A 20,321-nucleotide genomic window follows, 5' to 3' on the forward strand; every position below is an offset into this window, starting at 1 on the left:
CACACAAGTACTTTCATATGTGGTTCAAATTATTACATATTTATTTACATCATTCGTTTCCTTGTGATTTGAATAAAATTTGAAAGCTAGTATATTTTATGTCCCAAGGGACATTTTGTGTAAAACCAGTACTGAGGGATGTAGCCACGAGATAAAAATGCAGAATCCTGGGTGAACTGTGCCACACCAGAGCTCAGCTTGTTCAGGATGTATCACGTACCGGCCACTAATCCACTATTTGATGATTTGTCTAGTTAATATATATATATATATCAGTTCACAGCTGAACGTGGCTGCAATGCTAAAGCAGCTCTGACACATTAATTTACTTTAATTTAAAACAGTTTCTTAACCTTTTTTTGGTCAAATACTGATTATGCACATGGTGGTATTAGTTTGGCAACCAATTCTTTAGCTGGAGACTTACCTCACTTGCCCACTTTTCACGTGTAACTGAATTAACATTAAATATACATTTGATAAAATACCATAGATTGGATTCCGGTGTCAATGGAGCCTGCACTGCACTGGCAAAATCAATGGCAATAGAGTCAATGGCTCATTGGAGGCAGATACATTGTGTCTGATGAACACTTTGCGTTAACAGTGAGATGTGTTCATACAGTTAAATAGTTTCATTATTTTTGTTGTCTGGGCATTTATAATATTTTCCATTTGCCGTTCCCCCCTCTTTGTTGTGTATTTTCACTTCCTAGATAGTATTTGGTTTAACCAACTGTAGTTTACCTAAAACAATATCTATATTTGAAACTCATGTGAAAAGTGGAAGGCTCACAATTATCGAGTAGTCTTAAAGCGCTTGTTGCTGTCACTATAGCAATTCAGAAGTAAAAGGACTCTGAAGCCACTATAGCCATATCATTTCATTAAATTCATTCGTTGAATAGAGCCTGGAGTCCTGTGGAGGGGGGACTCTCATTTAACATTAAAATATTAAAAAAGAGTTAACTGCATGGAAGAATGATTCCGGGGGACTCAAGACATTATAACCACTTCAATGGGATGACGCATATATTCACATGTAGCTTATTGGACTTAAAGGGACACTATAGGCACCCAGACCACTTCAGTTCATTAAAGTGGTCTGGGTGCAGTGTCCCAGGTCGCTTAACTTTGCAAAGGTAATTATTGCAGCTTATAATAGCATCATGTAAAACCCTCTAGGAAAGCATTATACAGTACTTTCCCATGGGAGAGGTACTAATGTGAGCTCCGTTGCCCCCCACCCTGCCGGCTGACATCGGCAAGGGAAGAGCGGAGAGGGAGCCTGAGCCAGTGCTGAGGGACATTGGCGCTGGAATCAGATAAGTGACAGAATGGGTTTTTAACCCCTTCTGAACCACAGGGAAGGAGGGGGGCACTATAGGGAGCTATAGTGCCAGGAAAACAACTTTGTTTTTCTGGCACTATAGTTTCCCTTTAAATGCATTAGATAAAAATAATCTCACTCAATAACAACAGCTTGATCATAGATACAGTATTTATTCCTGATGTGTGGAAACCTTTGTAAATCATCCCGCGAGACTCCTGTCTGCAATTCTACTTTTCACTTTCTCTCCGAGTTAGATAGAGCTCTGGCATTTTCTGGAAACCACAAATGGTGTTATGAGAAATCTTTATTTGACTGCATCAGCTCTGCCACTATTTTCATGGTACTGAACTTGAAAATCAATGATTATTTTACTGCCATTGACATTAATTCTGCTCTCTTAAACCACAGCTGATCTGGAGGGGTTCAGACTCTTTGTATAATAATGCTTTGTGGGTGTTCGCATCCATTTAGTGCTACCCCCCTTCTCCAGTCCACCCCCAGACAAAATATTGCACCTGTCAGGATTGTACAGAGTTCCCAACACGCAAATCTACATAAGTATAGAGAAAGTAGTACTGGTGCTTGGAGGTGGCCGGGCTATATATATGAAACAGATATGGAATGGTTAAATAACTAACCGGGGTCAATGGAGCACAGAATAATGACAGGGTGGATAAACAAGCCACGGTCAGGAGAGGAGAAATCAGGCTAGTCAAAATCCAGAAAAATAGTCAAAATGCAGAATAGCAATGAACACACAGAATGTACGTGTGGGCTACAAGACACCACAATGAGCCCTGACATCATCACAATGATGCCAAAATGTCATAGAATAATGTTGCTGGAATTACGCACATACGGCGATGACATTTTGGCATCATTGTGATGATGTCAGGGCTAAATGAATAGGCATGGTAGAAAGTGATTTGTGTCATTTTTGAAGCTGAACCTAGGCATGGTGTCATTATGGAGATGTTGGAGAGAGAGAGTGTAATTGACATCATTCTTGTTGTTGAAACAATGCACGCTGTCGATTAATATTTTGTATGTCACTACGTGTCTTATCCCTATTCTATGATTGTAAAGCTCTGCAGGACATGCTGGTGCTTTATAAAGATAATGATACTTTTGAAAAGTAAAGACAAAATGGAATTGGGGGCACAGCCGAAACATGCAGTTCACATGGCCATATGTTGGAAATGAACCCCATATTTGTTTGACCCAAACTTCCCATCCAACTGCCGCCCTATCTCACTACTTACATTTGCTTCCAAGATTCTCGATAGAGTTGTAAACGCTAGATTGACCGACTTCCTTGAATCCAACTCTCTTCTTGACTTGCTTCAGTCTAGATTCCGTGCTCATCCCTCTGTCAAAACTGCCCCGACCAATCTTTGACTCCAACCTCTTCTTCATCGCTCATGTCCAGTAACTCACCAAATTCTGTCCATCTCACAAAGCATAGCTTACATCCCCCATCTAACACCAGATGCGGCTAAGGTGCTGGTCAATGCCACTATCATCTCTCGCCTTGATTACTGCAATCTGATTCTCAACGGACTTAATGGCATTTCCAGCTGGCCCTGTTACAGTCTACAATGGATGCAACAGCGAGGCTCATCGTCGTGTCCGCCCGCACCTCTCATGTCTCTCCCTCTGTCAGTTCTTACTTTGGCTTCCCGTAAGATATATGGCTAAATTTTAAATTCTGTTGCATGCTTACAAATCTCTACATAACGCTGCTCCTACCTACCTATCCTTAGTAATACACAAATATGTCCCATTCAGGCTCCTATGCTCTGCTGAAGATCTGCGTCTATTCTCTGTTTGTACTCGCACCTTCAAGACTTTCCTATGGAAAGCGGTTCCTATAGGACTCCCTTCCCTGCTCCGTTACACTCTCACTCAGTCTCAGTTCCTTCAAAAGATCATTAAAAACTCACTTCTTTAGAAAAGCATATCAATTAAAATATTAATAGCTTTCCCTCCCCTTATCTTGGTAACCCACCCTGCGCTCTCTCCTGCAACTGTGTCAAAATCTAACCCTTCAATGTAAACTATTCTAGTAACCAACTTTATCCCGTACATGAAATACATCCTATCCTTACCTCTTGTGTTGCTTTACCCCACTCCCTCTAGAATATAAGCTTGTTTAACCCCTCAAGGACACATGACATGTGTGACATGTCATGATTCCCTTTTATTCCAGAAGTTTGGTCCTTAAGGGGTTAAGCAGGGCCCGCTGTTCCTCGTCTTGTTGCTAATAGTTGTTAGTTGTTAGTCCACCTATTGTAAAGCACTGTGGAATTTGTTGGAGCTTTTTTAAATAATAATTCTAATAATGTATTTATCTTTTCCATACTTTACCTCCATAACCCTGACAACGGAATTGATTTTACTATTTGCTACTAAAATGTGGGAGGGGAATGGTAAAAATAAAATTGTGACTTTTCGATCCCATATGTACTCTATTAATTCTACATGCTAAACACAGAGGCTCAAATTCGACTCTAGGATTTGTGTTCACTTCTGCAAATGACGTTCGGCTTTGCATTTGTATTTTACCCACTGGATCTGCGGCACACAGCTGGGGCAGCGACTTCAACTAACGTCAACCACAGCTGCCATCACGGCATACGAGATGCCTCTTGGCAGTTTATACATCTGCCGCTGAACGTTTTTAACAATTATTAATTCAGACTATAAGACATATATACAAAGATGTTGTATTTAAGGGTTTATTCACTAAACTGTGACGCGTGTGACTTGACCAACAGATTACAATTTAGGCCACAATAATAGTCACAGTTTTTAGATTTTTCATTTGTGCTGTTAATGTCTAAGTGTGTGATGGGAGTTTGAGAGCAAGGCTAATTTGGGCTTTAATTTGCATTTATATTTACAACTTTCCTACAGTGTATCACCCACGTGTGGCCTAATTTGGGTTAATCAGTGGGTTGTTTTTTAGTGTTTTTTTAGTTTTATAAAATAAAAAAAATCTACACTTCAGATTGTAAGTTCATTTGAGGAAGATTCTCATCAACCTTTTGTTCCTGTTAGGACTCTCCTAACATGTTAACCTTGTCGATGGCAGCAGAGCGAACACTCTATGGCCATGCTGTGGTGCCAAAAATGTATTTATACATTAGTTCTGGGATACTGAGCATAGAACTTTTTTTGTTTGTAATGAGTGATGAGAGTTTGAGTGCAAGGCTATTATGTGTTTTCATAGGCGTACATTTAGTATGATGGTTGCAAACTCAGCAGCAACAAATGCTTAAAGGGACACTATAGTCACCAGAACAACTACAGCTTAATGTAGTTGTTCTGGTGAGTATAATAGCTCCCTTCAGGCATTTTCATGCAAACACTGCCTTTCAGAGAAAAGACAGTGTTTACACTGACCCTAGGGACACCTACAAGTGGCCACTCCTTAGATGTCCACTGGAGGTGCTTCCTGGGTCAGTGCTGCCAAAAACGCTCTGCATGGAGATGCTGGATTTTACTCATAGAGATGTATTGATTCAATGCATCTCTATCAGGAGGCCCTGATTGGCCAAAACTGCATTTGGCCCCACCCCTGTGCCGATTTTAGCCAATCCAATGCTTTCTCTATAGGAAAGCATTGCATTGGCTAAAAATCAGCCTTTTTGATTATGTCACAAAGGGGCGGAGCCAGCGCCGGCGGACCTGCGCGGTGCTGAAAATAAGCCACCTAAATGGTAGGTTAAACACTATAGGGTCAGGAATACATGATTGTGTTCCTAACCCTATAGTGTTCCTTTAATGCATTATTGGGACCCCTAAAGCACTTTAGCTTGCTGAAGTGCTTTATGTGTGAAGAGTGTGTTCTTCTTTTTTCATTTTACTTAAAAGTGCAGACTAAAAAAATAAAATTAACTTTTATAAATTAAAATTGTTACACTCCCCAAGCTGTCAATCAGACAACTTGTCCAGTTACTTCCTGGTTGTTTAGCTCAGTGGAGCTAAACTCAAGAGGCAGCAATTGCCCAGAGCACCTGCCTTGCAAAGACTTCTCCTTGAGCTGCATTGCATTCACATGCAAATCAATTTATAACTTTTTTGACATGCGTTTTTTTTGGATTTTCTGTTTGTTATTCTGTCTCTCACTATTAAAATACACCTACCATTAAATGATAGACTGATCATTTCTTTGTCAGTGGACAGACGTTCAAAATCTGCAGTGGGTCACATACTTTTTCCACTCACTGTATTTGAGCCCCTGAAATAAGAGGATTGTGTATGAAAATGGATGCAATTCTTAAACGTTTCATACTCAAAAAAATTTCAGCCCCTTTAATTAAAGCTGAAAGTCTGCAGTTCAATTGCTTCTCGGTTGTTTCATTTCAAATGATTTGTGTTGGCATACAGAGACAAAATTCATAACATTGAGTCAGTGTCCAAATATTATCGGACCTAATTATAGCTGCAGTAGCTGTTATACAGTGTGCATCACTCAATGCTGTCCCTACAAATCCTGCAAGGCATTTCCTGTGTGAGAGGCTGTCAGTGGGCAGATGGGAAGTGATCCCTTCCACTTCCTGTCCAGTCTCATACACAGACACTAGTCACTGGCATTAGCCTTACTCTTTTTGTGGATTAGCAGACTCACTTCATCAGAGGAAATAGTCCATGCAGCACATAGCATAGTCTTATATACACTCCCCAATTCGTATTGTTATTGCATATTCCAAAAATTAGCTCTTGCGTATCAGAAATGTGTAAAAGATAGGGTAACAGAACTAAATGTGATTACTAAACTATCTAAAAATGCTGATAGTTTATAGTATCAATATAAGCATGCAACATCTAACTGAATAAAATTGTATATTGAATAATAAATAAAATAAAAGATCTTCATAGTGAATACATTTTAGAACAGACCTTATACAGATACAGCATTTACTATTAAAAAGCCATGATCAAAAATTCTAATAAAATCAGTTCCAAAAATCAAAAGGTCAATTCTAGAATTAAACAATGGGGATACCTGTATAAATAAATGTAAAAAATATAAAAATTCATACCAAATATATATAAAAAACAAAAACACTGTCACTAATTAGAGAAAATTTATGACAAACTTACCGTAATTTTCTTTCCCTGGCTATTTCTCATGGCAGCATCACTTATGGGTAGCTCCTCCCTTAGCAGTCACAGGACAGGAATTAATTAGATTAATTAATTAGACTGGTATTTTTTTAGGTATAAAGAGTCCCTCCTCCCCTTACACCACAGTCCAATTATAAGGCTAATCATGGCAGCATCACTTATGGGTAATACCCAACTCACAGATATATAGGGTGGGAATGAAGAAACCAAGAAAAATACACTATACAGACACTCATGCTGCAAAGAAATGTAATATCAGTGGGATAAAGAAACTGTAGACAGAACACTCTTCCCAAAGGCCACGTCCAGTTTGTAGTGTTTGTTTGTAGTGTTTTATGAACGTCATCGGGGAAGACCAGGTGGCTGCTCTGCAAATATCATCATATGGAATCTCTGCCCAATTAGCCCATGAAGTCTACAATGTTCTGGTAGATATGTGTTCTTATCTTTATTGGAGGAGACTGACCTTTAGAGACATACGCTTTCCTGATTATTAGCGTAATCCAACGTTTCAACGTAATTACGTAAATAAAGAAGCTGCCTCACTTCTCCTAGCTCCTGAAGGTAGAACGAAGAGTTGGTCAGTCTTTCTGTATGACTTAGAACAAAAAAGGTATTGAGACAGACAGTTCTTAACATCCAAACATTGCCACCTAACTTCTTCATTAGCAGTTGGATTGAGATAGAATGATGGAAAGACCACTTCTTGAGAGAGATTAAACTGAGAGACCAACTTAGGAAGAAACTCAGGTTTTGTTCTCAGACACACCCTATCCTGATAGATCTGTAGGCAGGAAGACATGGTAGAAAAAGCTTTAATCTCCGAAATTCTTTTTGCGGAAGTAATAGCCATCAAAAACAAAGTCTTGTCAGAAGGGTAGTGTCCACATTTTCAAGGGGAACGAACAGATCATCAGTCTGGTAGTTGAGAACAAAAGGAAGGTCCCAAGGAGGGGTACCAGATATAGAAGGAGGTCTTAACCTGAAAGCTGCCTTGAAGAATCTTGAGATCAAAGGATCAAAAGCCAATGAGATATTGCATAATGCTGAAAGAGCCAAGGACTGAACTCTAAGAGTGCTGAGGCTAAGGCCTTTGTCCAGACCTTCTTGGAGGAAATCCAGGATCTGAGTATTGCGAGGTTGCAAGAAGTTAATGTTCTTGGCTGATGCCCATTCTCTGAATATATCCCAGATTCTATGGTAGCACAAGGAAGTAGAACCCTTCCTAGAATGCAAAAGGGTATTGACCACTGCTTCCGAAAGGTCTAATTGTCGAAGACTTTCCTTTTCAAAACCCACAACCCCAACTTGAGGCGTTCTGGATGAGGGTGGGAGATTGGGTCTTGAGTCAGCAGATCCTTCATTATCGGAAGAGGCAAAAGCCGTTCCTGACTCATCATGGTTAAAATGATCGAGATTATGGCAGTTACTTTTTTGCCTTCCGTCCAAACCTTCCTCAGTAATCTGGGTTTCATGGGTAGGGGAGGGAACGCATACCTATGACCACGACCAGGGCCCATCGCCCGATTGTCTGGACGGAGAGAGTAGTACTTCCTACCTGACAATTCTGGTAAGTCGCCATCAGGTCAATCTGGGGTATGCCCCACCGATGGGCAATCCATGAGAAAACTGCTGGGTGAAGCCTCCATTCTCCTGGAAGGAAGTTCTGATAGATTGTCTTCAGACCTTGGAGACTGTACATGGCCACTTTCATCAAGGGAGCTAGTTACTTCAAGAGCAATCTGCTTCTTGTGCCTCCTTGGTTGATCACATACGAGGCAACCACTCGGTTGTCTGTTTTGATCAGGACCCAAGATTTTTCGGTCATCGGAAGGAATTCCCAGATGGCTCTGGAAATGGCCCTTAGCTCTCTTAAATTTGAGTGTAGACGACTCTCTTCTCGGGTCCACTTCCCTTGTTTCCATGTGGAATTGAAGTGGGCACCCCATCCAAAAGAACTTGCATCTGTTGTAATAACGTTCCAAGGAGGTTCCTCTAACGGGAAGCCTTTCACCAAATTCTTCTTGCTCCTCCATCAGTTCAACCCTTTGCTGGAAGAGGTCACTGTCATAAGTTAACACCATTGCTATGAAAAGGTGTATGTGGTCTGCAACAATCTGTAGGTGGGTGGTACTTGTTAAAGTTATATCCATAAATTCCATGACCCAAGGTTTCCCAGCAGAACATTTCTCAGAGCATAACACTGCCTCTGCTAGCCTGCCTTCTTCCCATAATGGATCCTGCTGCCGTCTCTTCCACATGCACCTGGCCATCCATCTGATCTAAAAGAAAACGTGTTTCAACAGACCAAGTGACCTTCTTTCATTGCTCCATGGTTAAGTTCTGACGATCATATCTCCACTGAAGGCGTTTTCAGCAGGGGTCATCATGGGCACTCTGAACGGTCTGTGCCTATGTAGCCTCATACACTGCAAACTGCAATGCACTGTATGTTCTAACACCTTTTTAACATGGCAAGCATTAAGTTTTTCAGCAATTTCAGCTACAGTAGCTCTGCTGTGTGATCAGACCAGAAGGGGTAGCCTTCTTTCCCTACATGCATCAATGAGTCTTGACGCCCATGACACTGATGCTTGTTCCCCCGGCAGAGCCATCTTTACCCATGGGCCGAGGCCGACAGGGAAGATCCTTTCCTTGTAGAATTTTCAGAGGACCTTGCACACACGCTTTTTCAGGGTGTACTCCCACTAGGATGCTCCAGACAAATCCAGTGGATCAAAAAAGTAGGCTTGGGCATACCCAGTAGTTTCTTTCAGCAGGTAGACTTTATTGTAGAGTACAAAAATGAAGACAAAGTTTCGGCTCCTCTGAGCCCTTGTCAAGTTTGGCGTGGCTGATCAGTGTATAAGTGCAAGTTATGTTGCAAAGTAAACTGCTGCTAGACAAGCTTTGCATAGCATGTTGGTTCTTGTAATAGATTGCTCCATATGTACTGTTTTGTGTAATTTACTCATTTAGTTTTGTATTATATAACTGTACTGTTTACAAGAGTTACGTGCTGTATATCAAGGTTTTATGCTCTGGACCTTGTGTAAGGTATTTTTATTAGCAGATTTAACTCCCATCTAATTTTACATGAACAAACATTTATAAACAAAAAGTACATTATCAATGGGTTTGGCATTACATATCTTTTGTGCAAAGAAAAGTAGGTCAGAAGAAAGAAAAATCGAGGAAGAAAGAAGGAAGGAAAAGGGTCCACCGGTGGGTCTATGGACCCATCCTTTGATAGAATAAGACGTTTCAGCTGCGATAACCATGTGTTGTAATAATTATGTTACATTTCAATAATGCCAAGGACACTACCACCATCGAGTAGATATACCCAAAATTGAAATAATGCATGTATTTAATTATAAGGTAAATATCTAAAAGTATATTGTAAAAGCTGCAGATCTCTTGTCTGCAGCCTTTGCCAGTCCTCCATCTAAATTAACCCAGACTTTCTGTGGCTGTCCAATCACAGACTTCCCAATGCAGCTCAATGAGAAGTCTTTGTAAGGCAGGTGCTCTGGGTAATTGCTGCCTATCTAGTTTAACTCCACTGAACTAACCAAACCAGGAAGTAACAGGACCGTTATCTGATTGGCAGCAGGTGGGTGCAACAAGGTTAATGTCAAATTGAAAATTCTATTGAAATCTGCATTTTTCGCAAAATGAAAAATAGGACACTCTCTTTGCATATAAAAAAACACTTCAGCAAGCTAAAGTCCTTTAGGTGTTTGGAGTGTGATGAAGTTCGATTTTGGATGGTAAAGATGATTGATTTTAGTGTCAGGCTTACGCCCTCCTGGCTGCCATTGCCTCTTTGTATGAGAATTTGGCATAGACCTTGAGCACAGCTTGCACAAAGATGGTGATGGTAGGCATTTTTTTATGCCACGTGACTTATTGTGATATCAAAAGGGGGAAATGTCTAAGTCATGGATTGTTGGTGTGCCTTGAGGACTTGTGAACCATTAGTTTATCGATCATTCAGAATGTCAAACAGAGAGTGTGTTATTACTAGCTGACCTGGCCTTCACAGTCACTAAGAGACAGGTTAAAAGGCCTGATATGTATTAGATTGATAGCTAGTGCAGTAAATAACAACACAAAATATATAGCACAAGAAAATAAACTACTAAAGTTAAGCAACACAACATAAATACAGATTGTGAATTGTGAGAAAATCGGGAATTATAATTTTCTGTCATTCCCTATAATGGAAAATTATTCAGAACCCCCAATTTTGGACGATTGTTGTTTCAGCACAAATCAGGTGAATGAAAAGGGTGTGAAAGTGGGCCAATCACTGCGCGGCAAAATGTATTCATAAGATAAAATGATGTATATACTGCGCAGTACACTGATAGGAGCGTTTTCCAACCATTGGCTTCACAGATCATGAGAGAAAAAAATAATCAATAGAACTAAAAATATGAAATATATCATTAACAAGACAAGTATATAATACATGTTTTAACTGTTACTCCTTTTATTGGTGACTTCTCACTTGATGTGTGAATTAAATCAACATCTGTGAATTAAATCAATATTGAGTGAATTTAGTGAACACTTTGAAAAAGCCCCTTTGGGTGAAACTCGTTTTTATGTCATTGGTTTTATTGTCTTTGTTTTATATAAAACTATTTATTTTTTTACCTTGCCTGGACCTTCCTGATTTTTTCCCTGAAGATTTTTTCCAGAGGAGCCACATTTTCCACCTCCTTGGTAAACCATCTATGCTACACACCTCATTTTGTGCCCTCCTTATGTGAGTATGCCTACTTTTATTTTTGCTTTTACAATAGCAAACAGTGAGCACAAGTTTCTGTTTTTATTCTCATTTTATGTATTTGGTGAATATCTGCAACACTGCAATTTGTAGAGATATATCGTTAATGCTTGACACTTTAACTGGCCCTTGACCCTGACCTACCATCTACAAGGAACCAAGCTGAGCGACATATCCACAGGCGGGGATCATACCACCCATGCGCATCTATCTGGAGCTGAACATAAGCTCCCGAAAATTGTAATTGGCATTTCTCTTTTTTCACCCCCTATAGAATATGAAATACTATATTCTGTTTTCTGTCTTCATATTTTCCATACTGACTCACCACTAGCTGCTATACCTGGATCTAAAAAGCGCTAGGAACCTCACCACTGCAGGTATTCAGTGAATGTTACTTAGACATCTACCATATTTTTTCCCCATCAAACATCTCTATTTTTGGTGTCTCGGACAGAATCTAGAATCATGTGATCAACCAACCAACCAATTGTCCCAAGTTCAGATGAATTTCAGTTCAGACAAAAATAATTCTCAAAATCTAATGAATTGCTGTAAGACATGATCACAGAGAATGTGGATAAATTCTGCATACATTGTATACACTGAGTCCCAGTATATCGGATTGGATACATTGTATACACTGAGTCCCAGTATATCGGATTGGATACATTGTATACACTGAGTCCCAGTATATCGGATTGGATACATTGTATACACTGAGTCCCAGTATATCGGATTGGATACATTGTATACACTGAGTCCCAGTATATCGGATTGGATACATTGTATACACTGAGTCCCCGTATATCGGATTGGATACATTGTATACACTGAGTCCCATTATATCGGATTGGATACATTGTATACACTGAGTCCCCGTATATCGGATTGGATACATTGTATACACTGAGTCCCAGTATATCGGATTGGATACATTGTATACACTGAGTCCCAGTATATCGGATTGGATACATTGTATACACTGAGTCCCAGTATATCGGATTGGATACATTGTATACACTGAGTCCCAGTATATCGGATTGGATACATTGTATACACTGAGTCCCAGTATATCGGATTGGATACATTGTATACACTGAGTCCCAGTATCTCAGATTGGATACATTGTATACACTGAGTCCCAGTATATCGGATTGGATACATTGTATACACTGAGTCCCAGTATATCGGATTGGATACATTGTATACACTGAGTCCCAGTATATCGGATTGGATACATTGTATACACTGAGTCCCAGTATATCGGATTGGATACATTGTATACACTGAGTCCCAGTATATCGGATTGGATACATTGTATACACTGAGTCCCAGTATATCGGATTGGATACATTGTATACACTGAGTTCCAGTATATCGGATTGGATACATTGTATACACTGAGCCCCAGTATATCTGATGGGATACATTGTATACACTGAACCCCAGTATATCTGATGGGATACATTGTATAGACTGAGTCCCAGTATATCTGATGGGATACATTGTATAGACTGAGTCCCAGTATATCTGATGGGATACATTGTATACACTGAGTCCCAGTATATCTGATGGGATACATTGTATACACTGAGCCCCAGTATATCTGATGGGATACATTGTATACACTGAGCCCCAGTATATCTGATGGGATACATTGTATAGACTGAGTCCCAGTATATCTGATGGGATACATTGTATACACTGAGCCCCAGTATATCAGATGGGATACATTGTATACACTGAGTCCCAGTATATCTGATGGGATACATTGTATACACTGAACCCCAGTATATCTGATGGGATACATTGTATACACTGAGTCCCAGTATATCTAATCGGATTCATTGTATACACTGAGTCCCATTATATCTGATGGGATACATTGTATACACTGAGTCATAGTATATCTAATGGGATACATTGTAAAAACTGAGTCCCAGTATATCTAATGGGATACATTGTATGCATTGAGTCCCAGTATATCTGATGGGATACATTGCATACACTGAGTCCCAGTATATCTGATGGGATACATTGTATACACTGAGTCCCAGTATATCTGATGGGACACGTATACACTCAGTATATTTGATGGGACACATTGTATACACTCAGTATATTTGATGGGATACATTGTAGACACTCAGTATATCTGATTGAATACATTGTATACACTTGTTATATCTGATGGGGTGCATTGAACACACTTAGTATATCTGATGGGATACATTGTATACACTGAGCCCCACTATATCTGATAGGATACATTGTACACACTCAGTATATTTGATGGGATAATTGCTGAACACATTGCATACAGTCAGTATATCTGATGGGACACATTGAATACACTCAGTATATATGATAGGATACATTGTATACACCCAGTATATCTGATAAGATACATTGAATACACTCAGTATATTTGATAGAATACATTGTATACACTCAGTATATCTGATGGGATACATTGAATACACTAATTTTATCTGATGGGATACATTGAATACACTCAGTATATCTGATAGGATACATTGTATACACCCAGTAAATGTGATGGGATACTTGCTGTACACATTGTATACACCCAGTATATCTGATAGGATACATTGAATACACTCAGTATATTTGATATAATACATAGTATACACTCAGTATATCTGATGGGATACATTGAATACACCCAGTATATCTGATAGGATACATTGAATACACTCAGTATATGTGATGGGACATATTGAATACACTCAGTATATGTGATCGGATACATTGAATACACATTTTATCTGATGAGATACACTGTATACACTCAGTATATCTGATAGGATATATTGTATATACCCAGTATATGGGATACTTGTATACACACTCAGTATAATCTGATAGGATACATTGTATACACCCAGTATATGTGATGGGATACATTGAATACACTCCTTTTAACTGATCGGATGCACTGTATACAGTCAGTATATCTGATGGGACACATTGTATACTCCCAGTATATCTGATAGGATACATTGAGTACATTCAGTATATCTGATGGGACACATTGTACACACTCAGTATATCTGATGGAACACAGTGTATACTCCCAGTATATCTGATAGGACACATTGTATACACTCAGTATATCTGATGGAACACAGTGTATACTCCCAGTATATCTGTTAGGATACATTGAGTACATTCAGTATAGCTGATGGGACACATTGTATACTCCCAGTATATCTGATAGGATACATTGAGTACATTCAGTATATCTGATGGGACACATTGTATACACTCAGTATATCTGATGGGACACATTGTATACTCCCAGTATATCTGATAGGATACATTGAGTACATTCAGTATATCTGATGGGACACATTGTATACTCCCAGTATATCTGATAGGATACATTGAGTACATTCAGTATATCTGATGGGACACATTGTATACTCCCAGTATATCTGATAGGATACATTGAGTACATTCAGTATATCTGATGGGACACATTGTATACACTCAGTATATCTGATGGAACACAGTGTATACTCCCAGTATATCTGTTAGGATACATTGAGTACATTCAGTATATGTGATGGGATACTTGCTGTACACATTGTACACACTGAGCCCCAGTCTCTGTGATGGAGACCAGCTGCAGTTCTCTCCTCCTGGGCTGATTGTGCTGTAATGATAGCAGCTGCTCTAAATTCCATTTTATTCAGCCTGACTTTGATCAGCCCTCCATCCATCCGGCTGTATCAAAAATCCCCTCTTATTCCTCCATCTGTGTGAGCCAGTGTCAGCCTTCATCCCTGGCAGCCAATCAGCGGGCAGCACATCCCAGTATAGTCAGAATAGCTCCCTGCCATTCACATTTAAATGAGACAATGCTGGTGTCCTTGTAGCATGCAGAGCCCCCCCAGCCAGGCAGCAATATGGAATAAGAGCTGGATCCTTATTGCTTTCATTGCTCTCTGTCTGTCTGTGGTGTAAGCAGCCCTATCATTGGGCTGCACTGATTAGTAAGCAGCCCCAGCCCTCTGTGTTTGGCAGGGATCCCTCTGTACAGGCTCTGCAAGAGCTGCATTCACAGAGCATCCACCAGCAGCACATGTTCTGTACAGGGACTGCTACAGAGAGACAGGGATAGAGTGCAGCACATAGACTGCTACAGAGAGACAGGGATAGAGTGCAGCACATAGACTGCTACAGGGAGACAGGGATAGAGTGCAGCACATAGACTGCTACAGGGAGACAGGGATAGAGTGCAGCACATAGACTGCTACAGAGAGACAGGGATAGAGTGCAGCATATAGACTGCTATAGGGAGACAGGGATAGAGTGCAGCACATAGACTGCTACAGGGAGACAGGGATAGAGTGCAGCACATAGACTGCTACAGGGAGACAGGGATAGAGTGCAGCACATAGACTGCTACAGAGAGACAGGGATAGAGTGCAGCACATAGACTGCTACAGGGAGACAGGGATAGAGTGCAGCACATGGACTGCTACAGAGAGACAGGGATAGAGTGCAGCACATAGACTGCTACAGGGAGACAGGGATAGAGTGCAGCACATAGACTGCTACAGAGAGACAGGGATAGAGTGCAGCACATAGACTGCTATAGGGAGACAGGGATAGAGTGCAGCACATAGACTGCTACAGGGAGACAGGGATAGAGTGCAGCACATAGATTGGCTGCACAGAGACAGGGGATAACCATATCATTAGAGTGCAGCACATAGACTGCTACAGGGAGACAGAGATAGAGTGCAGCACATAGACTATTTTTAGAGTGCAGCACATGCTCTGCACAGAGACTGCTATAGGGAGACAGGCATAGAGTGCAGCACATAGATTGGCTGCAGATAAACAGGAGATAACCATATCATTAGAGTGCACACAGACTGTCTATACAGGTAGTATATAATATACATATATAGATAAAGAGTATGAGAGTGCTGCACATGTTCTGAATGCAGAGAGCTGGACTGCAGGATACAGTATACCGCTTCTAATACCTGGTCACTGGTAACTGGGGAGATTAGAGTGCTTCACAGCATCTACATCCCGTTCACTGGCTCTCTTAAACTGTCACTAGAGAGACCCCCTCACTCACCCTCATTGTGACTGTCTCCTATCACAGGATGGACCAGGCTCCCTCTACCAGGTGAGTCTCATTCCCCTACATTGCAAGATGCTCTAGAGACAATGATGGCTTTAATTCATTCATGGAATAGCTCCGATGATGGACTCCAAATCCCAGTAAGCTGAGGCAAAAATTGCAGTGTCCCCCCTCATATTCCAACTCAGTTGCAGATTAGCTGATGGTGTTATCAGTAAATGGTGGTAGGGGTTAATTGGATTGCCCCAGCCATGTGCTATTGTTTTATTGTATGGTGGCTGTGCTAAATGGGAGTTTCAGTGCAAACATCTTGATTGCAAGGAGTTATCCATTTCTTGTAAGTTGGCTGTGCAGAATGGGAGTTAAACCCCTCATCAACTTGTCTACTACTGTAGCTCAGGTTGTAGTAACGCATAGAATCTTGTCTGCAGGGGTTTCGTATCATTATAAGCTGGCTGAGCCGATAGGAGTTGCATCCACAGCTTCTTGAGTGACATCATTATCTCTGCTTTAGCTTTAACGTAGGCTCTCAGAGCATGATGAGAGTTGCAGTGGAAAAGACGCAGGGCTGGCAGAAGTGATCTAATTCTACTTGTCGGTTGGATGAGAGTGATGGGACTTGCATTCTAAAATAGATTGAGATATCAGAAAGTGTGATTACTGCTTTGTTGCCATCGGGTTAATTTATTAGAACGATTCTAAAGATTTATGGGAATTGTAGTCTGAAGTCACCCGTCACCCGTGGGTCTTGTCTGCAAATCGTTTTTAGAGTCATCTGAGATAAGTGGAAACGTTATGATAAGGCGTTTATCTGGATAAAATGAAAGTAAATCCAGACATTGATTGAAAGAGTTATTGATGATCAATGCACAATATACTGCTTTTAGCCATTGCCATTCCTTGCTTGGTTGTACCATGTTAATTGGACTGTTTAATATATAATGTTGCTTTTTCTTCTTAATTATCATTTGAGCATCAATGTCTGTAGTAATGATGTGTGTTTAGTTAAACCAACATGGAAAGGGTTAATTATCTAGGACTGATGTGAGTGATGTGAGTGATGACCACTCCTGTATTTCAATAGAACGGATCAATCAAATGTTTGGCGAGGGGCATTTCTGGATTACAACACCTACAACTCAATGCCAGCCTCAGACTAGGGGCCCATAAACAGTTTAGAGGGGCACTTATGTTCACCCATTTATTGAAGATGTCATTATCAAGAAAAGTCAATGTCTTGGTCTAAAATTCTCCTGATGCTCAGCCAGCCAGCAAAGCAGGGTCAAGTGCATGTCACAGTCCACCCAAAATTCTGCCTGTACCCATGTGGTTTGTGCGCCTGACTTCCTTCTGGAAGGGTCTGAAAGCTTATAACAATCAAAAGCCATTCCATGATATTATGCTCTATTAAATAACAATTTACGTGTCCCAGGGGCTAGTAATGGCTGCCTTATTTGGCTAAGGATGCTGAGGTTTGCATTCCCGAGCAGTTATCTAGCATCAGAGGTCAGCAAGGACAGGCCATTTTCTCTGTCTCCCCATCTCCTGCAAATACATAATATTCCAGATAATGATCTGGTTTGGTGCCATGATTCAGATACATTGTTACATGGTTTAGATTGTCAGCTTTCTGCCAAGCTAAGGCTCGAGGCTTATTTCAGTGTATAATGAATTGCACAGAGCAGGGTGTATTGGCACGTTGTCCGCCAACTAGAAATGTTTCCCTGATGCCAGCAGCGCCTGCCAAATTGCTAAACTACAATCGGATGCCTTGTCCTGGACATGGAAAATATCTTTTCCATCAAACCCATCTTTTATATATTCCGCAGGATATATTATAGGGCAGCGATTCAGTGCATCTGTTATGGACTACATTAACATTATGCCCAGCCAGCTAATTCCGTAGGCTGTGTATCAGTTGTAGTCTAATATCGGACATTATGTATTGCGTGAAGTTCCTATTACGCAATCTCTAGCAATTCTATTGCGCAGTAACTGATTTTCCTGATTTTCCCAATCGTAGCTGAGTGATTTACTTGTTCTCCAAGTAATCACTGTCTGCCAGTAGGAGTTCTGTGTTACACTCGCCATCAGTATTCTGTGGAATTCTATCCTAGAACGCCAAGAACGTGCTCTCAAAATATCCGATATATTGACCTCAGTGGAGAATAGCATGGTTAATCAAAATGCTAGGGGGGATTTAATATGGCATAAAATCAGGTTCCACTCTTAGCTCAGTGCTAAATAAGGAGCAATCGCCATGGAAACCAGTAGAATTGATCAATCTTTAGTTAGCTATTCTGACTAGGTAAAAGTCATTTTGGTGATACTTGTCTACAATTCCAAATTAAACGGTACCCACCATTGAGAAGTAAGCTTGCTTGGCATCATATCTGGCCTGGCATGAAGGGTTTACTAATTAAATGCTTGGTTTCCTAAACTCCTAAAATTATGCAGGAGTTGGGTACATTTTGGCTCCAAATTGGTTAAATGTTGACACACCTAATCTCCCCATTGGCATAGCCCCCCTTCGATTCTCTCGTTGACTTTATCGAGGACATAGTTCAGAAGTTTAATGTGGTCTCAAAGCATACAAGGTGGAGGTTAGGATTTCCCGAGCCTGGATGCTTGGCAGCTTCCAATGAGTCTTTGCCAAGGGATTCCACTGAGATTCTCCCAAACTGGATTAGTGCCAGTGTTTGTGAGCGTTTAATCATGGTTTTCCCTTGGCACCAAGGACTACTGTGTAGGTGGTCTGCTGGCTGAAGAATCAAAAGCTGTGCAGCCATTTAATCTTATCTAAAACCTTGAGAAAACTCTTTATGAATCTTATCCAATCAGCATAAAAACTATCTGAATTCATTTATTTGGCAGAACTTTGCCCATTGAGTTTACAGAACTTTTTATCTGGTATCAAATTCTATATGAATTAAAGAAACAAATAATGCTGATGGTAAACCCACATTGTTTTAATGCATTGTATATAATACATATCTAACGGCTAGTTTTACCTCTGACAAAATGTGTGCTTGTTATGGTGGGTCGGGTTAAGCGTTCCTTCAATCCAGAGTTCACCACTTTCTAATCAAACCAGAATACAGTTACACTTTGTTAAAATAATGTATTAAATTATATTTGCCAGCGGGTGGGATATTAAAGGGGCAGTGTACACTGATCTGAAATGGTTATATTGCCCAGTGTGTCTGTGCGCGATTCCCTGCTTTAATGGCAAACATTGGGCCGAGTTATAGGATTGGCAGCATGTATAATGAAAATTCATCTATGCATTTACTAACAATATGTCTATTACACTATATATCGACATCGTGCTAGTTGTGACACGTGTCAGATATGATGAGTTGATTAAAGTGACATAGTCCTCTTTTTATGTGAAGACACACCCTTGCCTCTCCCAGCATCCTCTACCATCCAATGTATTGCTTTGAAATAGGTTATACGAGATACATTGGTGGAGCTCAGCTAGCACAAAGCGTGGATACAGTCAATTGCCGATTAAACATGTCTCTTCGTGTTATGTACAAGATTAATTTTTATTTTATTTTAATTTTTTTTAATTTTTTTATTTTTGTTGTGCATAGGTTATACATGTACGGTTGCAAAGCCACAACAGCTATTGCGAACATTATCAAGAAACATATAAGTACAATTGTTGGCATTTGATGACACTGCCCATTTTTGTTAGGGTATATATAAAGACAGTACAAGCTTATCATAAACTTAATGTGATACACATACAGATTAAGCTTAAGATTTAACTGAGTGTGTGACTATGCTTAGTTGCTATGAGAGGCCTCCTATGTGGATCTTGCTCTTGCTATATGTACTCTGTTCGTCACTTTAGGGGCTCGTAAGCTGCATTTCGTCCAGGGGTTAGTTGAACAGGGAGCCTAGCCAAGTATGTATTCTCT

The 20,321-nt window shown here is 40.3% G+C and overlaps 1 protein-coding gene across 1 annotated transcript in view; it reads left to right on the top strand.

Annotated features, from left to right (window-relative positions):
- The first annotated feature begins 16,216 nt into the window (after positions 1-16,216).
- The window catches only part of LOC134601972 (galactosylgalactosylxylosylprotein 3-beta-glucuronosyltransferase 1-like), a 157,052-nt gene continuing 152,947 nt past the window's right edge, over positions 16,217-20,321 (top strand). Inside the window, exon 1 of the mRNA XM_063446480.1 lies at positions 16,217-16,437. The gene's annotated coding sequence lies outside the window, so the exon portion shown is untranslated. The remainder of the gene's footprint in view (positions 16,438-20,321) is intronic.

This window comes from Pelobates fuscus, chromosome 1 (assembly GCF_036172605.1).
Source record: "Pelobates fuscus isolate aPelFus1 chromosome 1, aPelFus1.pri, whole genome shotgun sequence".
Lineage (NCBI taxonomy): Eukaryota > Metazoa > Chordata > Amphibia > Anura > Pelobatidae > Pelobates > Pelobates fuscus.